This window comes from Lolium rigidum, chromosome 5, assembly GCF_022539505.1.
Source record: "Lolium rigidum isolate FL_2022 chromosome 5, APGP_CSIRO_Lrig_0.1, whole genome shotgun sequence".
In the NCBI taxonomy this organism is placed as follows: domain Eukaryota; kingdom Viridiplantae; phylum Streptophyta; class Magnoliopsida; order Poales; family Poaceae; genus Lolium; species Lolium rigidum.
This window is the reverse complement of record NC_061512.1, coordinates 178,679,313-178,685,312: the sequence shown is the minus strand read 5'-3', so window position 1 is coordinate 178,685,312 and position 6,000 is coordinate 178,679,313.

Sequence of the window (6,000 nt, the reverse complement as noted above, 5' to 3'; positions counted from 1 at the left end):
AACAATTGCCAAGTATCAAATTATTCAAGACATTATACCAATTACCACATGCAGCATTTTCTGTTTCCAACCATATAACAATGAACGAAGCAGTTTCAACCTTCGCCATGAACATTAAAAGTAAAGCTAAGAACACCAGCGTTCATATGAACAAGCGGAGCGTGTCTCTCTCCCACACAAGCATGAATTTATTCAGAGAATGAAAATAACAAAACGAAAATAAAATCACACAAACGCTCCAAGTAAAGCACATAAGATGTGACGAAATAAAAATATAGTTTCACTACAGGTGACCTGATAAGTTGTCGATGAAGAAGGGGATGCCTTGGGCATCCCAAACTTAGATGCTTGAGTCTTCTTGAAATATGCAGGGATGAACCACGGGGGCATCCCCAAGCTTAGACTTTTCACTCTTTTTGATCATACTGTATCATCCTCCTCTCTTGACCCTTGAAAACTTCCTCCACACCAAACTCAAAACAAACTCATTAGAGGGTTAGTGCATAATTGAAAATTCATATATTCAGAGGTGACATAATCATTATTAACACTTCTGGACATTGCACAAAGCTACTGAAAGTTAATGGAACAAAGAAATCCATCAAATATAGCAAAACAGGCAATGCGAAATAAAAAGCAGAATCTGTCAAAACAGAACAGTCCGTAAAGACAAATTTTTCAGGGGCACTTAACTTGCTCAGATGAAAATGCTCAAATTGAATGAAAGTTGCGTACATATCTGAGGATCACGCACGTAAATTGGCAGATTTTTCTAAATTTCGTACAGAAGGGGCTGCTCAATTTCGTGACAGTAAGAAATCTGTTTCTGCGCAGTAATCCAAATCTAGTATTGACTTTACTATCAAAGACTTTACTTGGCAGAACAATGCAATAAAATAAAGATAAGGAGAGGTTGCTACAGTAGTAACAACTTCCAAGACACAACAAAACAGTAGCAAAACAAAAAAACATGGGTTATCTCCCAAGAAGTGCTTTCTTTATAGCCATTAAGATGGGCTCAACAATTTTAATGATGCACTCACAAGAAATAAGAGTTGAAGCAAAAGAGAGCATCAAAAGCAAGTATGAAACACTTTTAAATCTAACCCACTTCCTATGAAAAGGAGTCTTGTACACAAATAAATTCATGTAGAACAAAGTGACAAGCATAGGAAGATAAAACACAAGTAACTTCAAAATTTTCAGCATATAGAGAGGTGTTTTAGTACCATGAAAATTTCTACAACCATATTTTCCTCTCTCATAATAATTTCCAGTAGCATCATGAACAAACTCAACAATATAACTATCACATAAAGCATTCTTACCATTAGTCTCATGCATAAAATAATTACTACTCCCAACATAAGCATAATCATTCTTATTAATTGTAGTGGGAGCAAATTCAACAAAGTAGCTATCATTATTATTCTCATCATCAAATATAGGAGGCATAGTATAATCATAATAAGTTTTATCCTCCATAGTAGGTGGCACCAAAATACCACTATCATTATAATCATCATAAATGGGAGGCAAAGTATCATCAAAGAAAATTTTCTCCTCAAAACTTGGGGGACTAAAAATATCACAACCAGCTTCCCCAAGCTTAAATTCTTCCATAGCATTAAAAATAATGGTGTTCGAAGCGTTCATACTAATATCATTGCTACTAGCTTGCAAATAAGATTCCATAGGTTTTTTAATTTTCGCATCAAACAATCCATGTCTTAACTCAGGAAATAGAGTAAAAAGATCACTATTATTTTCCATTATGCCTAACTAGTGAACAAGAAACAAAAAGATGCAATTGCAGGATCTAAAGGAAATAGCTTCGAGCACTCACACACCGGCAACAGTGCTAGGAAATAGCTTAGTAGTCAGAGGATGTGAATACCTTTTACCTTACCTCCCCGGCAACGGCGCCGAGAAAATAGCTTGATGTCTACACACGCTTCTATTCCTGTAGACGGTGTTGGGCCTCCAAGAGCAGAGGTTTGTAGAACAGCGAGCAAGTTTCCCTTAAGTGAATCACCCAAGGTTTATCGAACTCGGGGAGGTAGAGGACAAATATATCCCTCTCAAGCAACCCCGCAATTACGATACAAGAAGTCTCTTGTGTCCCCAACACACCTAATACACTTGTCAGATGTATAGGTGCACTAGTTCGGCGAAGAGATAGTGAAATACAAGTGATATGGATGAATATGAGTGGTAATAGCAATCTGAATAAAATATGGCAGCGAGTAAACATGCAACAGAACAGTAAGTAAATGGAGTTTCGATGCTTAGAAACAAGGCCTAGGGATCATACTTTCACTAGTGGACACTCTCAACATTGCAATCATAAAGGAAAGAAATAAGCACTTCACTATGCGATTCTGAATTACTCTTTGGCAAGATAACGAATACTAATTCATCATGTAGGCAAACCTTAAAGATGTATTCCCAAGTACTAATAAACACCCCACGCTGTCACTTGTGAGCATTCATAGGAGGTACTAACACACCACAATTTCATAGAGACATCCAACTCAAATCATAACTCGGTGAATAAGTATTCTGTGAAATATAGCCTAAGAGACCCACACGATGCACACACTCGTCACCTTTACACACGTGGGACAAGGAGTCTCCGGAGATCACATAAGTAAAATCCACTTGAATAGCATAATGACATCTAGATTACAAAGCTCATCATATGGATCTCAATCATGTAAGGCAGCTCATGAGATCATTGAATTGAAGTACATGGGAGAGAGATTAACCACATAGCTACCGGTACAGCCCTTAGCCTCGGGGGAGAACTACTCCCTCCTCATCATAGGAGACAGCAGCGTCGATGGAGATGGCGGTGGTGTCGATGGAGATGCCTTCCGGGGGCAATTCCCCGTCCCGGCGGCGTGCCGGAACAGAGACTTCTGTCCCCCGAATCTTGGCTTCGCGATGGCGGCGGCTCTGGAACTTTTCTCCTATCGTGGCTTATCCGTCTAGGGTTTTCGCGATGGAGACCTTAAGTAGGCGGAAGGGCAGCCTCGGAGGGGCCCTGGTGGGGCCACACAATAGGGGGCGCGCCCCACCCCGCCCTGGCGTGTGGGGCCCCCCTGGCTCCTCTCTGGCCCTTCTTCGGTGCTCTGGAACCTTCCGGGAAAAATAAGATGCTGGGCGTTGATTTCGTCCAATTCCGAGAATATTTCCTTACTAGGATTTTGTAGCGACCTCACCTTTTAAGGTGCCGATCTCTGTGCGTATCTGTGCTAGTCCCTAGATCAATCGCTAGCACACACAATACAAGATGTAATACCAAGAAATAAAGGTCTTTATTACATCGTATGATCCAGAATTTACATAAAGGATTACAGATTGCATAGCACAAGGCTATCATATCATCAGAGTTTCACAACGAATAAACATAGACAACATGGAGTCCTTCGTCTTCGTGTGCCACAGGCGAGCATGTTGAGGATAGACTCGTAACCCTAACCATGGTAACTCACTCGTCTTTCAAAACATCTGCAACATGAAAAGTTACAGCCACGAATGGTCAATACATTTGGAATTGTATTGGCAAGATGACACTATAGTGGACTCAAATGGCAACCTAACATTTAAGTGTACATTTGGCTGGTAGAGCTCAGGCATATTTGCATAAAGCCACTTTTCTCCTATTTTTGTCAAATCATTTTCTTTCGTACTAATTAAGTGGTACCATTGATAGAAATCAATGAACCTGGAAACCACCGGTAAAGCCCCGGTGAATCCTCCTATCCACGATCAACTTGGTTTGGGCGAACTACCCCTGTAGACTCAGGCCATAGACATGGCACGGGACCTACTAGCCGATAGTCACTTACACCAATTGTCATAACCCCGTTCACCCATCAAGTTTTATTTAAGAAGTTGGGATGAGGAGACTTTCGAACATGTGTCTTGTCAGTTCGCTCAAATTGTCCGTAACCGGGGACACGGCTAAGTACTTAGATTTAACACTTTGCAGAGGTTGTACAATTTACCCACATGACCTAGTCTGCTCTTCTTCCATGATGCACATTTTGCTCAAATGGACAGATGTTGACTAGGACGAGACTTTTCCGAAGTGATCACCCAGACCTTTCTCTACGGACCCGCTCCAACCTACATTCCCCTACATCATCATGTCGCGTAGGGCCCAGGTTCACACAACATACTCCATCAAGCCAAAGCCCATATAGCATGTGGTTGTACGGTAAGCTAATGAGCAAGGTTGTCTATTATCTCTTTGTTCCTGGGTGGCCGTCCACAAGTGCGATACACACGACCGCCATAGATATGACTCCGGTGTAACCACTCAACATAATCCAATCCAAGCCACATTCCACCCAGGCAATTCATTGAATTTAGTTGTTTTTTTCATAACCACTAATAAAACATTTTCATAGCATAGCTAAGCATCAACTAAATTCAATGGCGACAAAAATATAGTCAGGTGGAAGTAGCTATCTACTGGGATTACAAAAGCAAAGCATATCCCTAGACTTACTACAAAAATCACTACGATGCATGAATAAAATCTAGGACATTTGTGAGGGTGTGTCACTTGCCTTTTTGGTAGTCTAAGAGCGTTCTCTTTTCTTTCAACAAAACACGTCGCTCTTCATACGAACTATAAGAGAAAATATAGCACAACATAAACACACAATTCATAACAACATAATACAATCAAGATAAACCATTTGGAAAACGCTCTATGGTACTAAGGTGTGGCATGAGGTTTGACTTGTAAGGTATGGTCTTGAGGTGCTGGAATGACAAGGTCATCAAGTCCAATACTCATAAGAAAAATGTTCAATTAGGTATATTGGAAAGAAATAGGTTAACACAGAACATAGATAGTCTTTGGGAGGGTCCATGTGGATAGCATTCACATAGACTCAAATGCAATTTGACATAGTGTGATAACACTTATCAAAGTAGCACAATATCATACATAGCATTGGGTATGAACTAATGCTATGTTGAACTACTCAAGTAACTCATTTAAAAGTTGAATAGTTCGAACTAAGTGAAAGGATTGAATGGTATGAGGGTGTATGGGTATGAATGATATGGGTTTGGTTCGCGGAGCCTAATCTTCTCTTTCTTAATAGATGGCCCCATTTTGCTGGTCTCACAATGAGCCACGTCACTAGATTAAAAGTTTTCAGCCAGCGACACGCCCAATGGCCCTCTCCCCATCGATCTGTGCTTGCCAGACGACACGCCCGATGGCCACACGCGTGGACCAGATGGGCCGACACCGGCCCATGACCTGGCCGACTCTCTTCCTCTTCCTCGCCTACTCTCCGTCTCTCCCCATCGATCTCCACCCCACCACGTTTTCACCCGGGTCCGCCATTCGTTTCCATTGTAGTGGTACCATCGTCTCCCCTTCCCATGCTACACATTGATTAACGCCTAATTCAACTCTCCATTAGTGCCCACCATTCATTAGTGCAGCAATTATTTCCCGTTTTACCTTCTCCTTCCCAGTCATTATTCTCTGGCCATGCCAACCGACGGTGAAGCCACCATCGCCCCGCGGTTATTTAAGCTCGATCTGCAGGGCCAAGGGGAACACTATCGTCAAGGAGGCTGACGGAAGATGCCAATTACACCAATAATATTCATCTGAACTTCTGAACCCCCATGCTCAGAAGATTTTCCACGGCCTCGACTTGAATCTTTGTGCTACCCAACACAGGTCCTGAGTAATCTAAGGTCGCACGTTTTATCTTCAAGTTGTGGCATTTTCCACGCCTTATTTCAGCTGAAGAGCCGTCGATCTGCGAGGTCGATCATCTCATGGCATTCGTGTTGTTGCTGGTAAGACTGAATGTTCAGTATCGATTTATTTTTCTTGCACTCCTTTGACTTCGGTTCTCTGTAGTGTCTACATGAGAATCTGTCTTTTGTGCTGCTACTGTTGCCGCCACTGGTTTTACAGTATTGTTAGATTTGGGTTACACGAAAGAGAGATTAGCA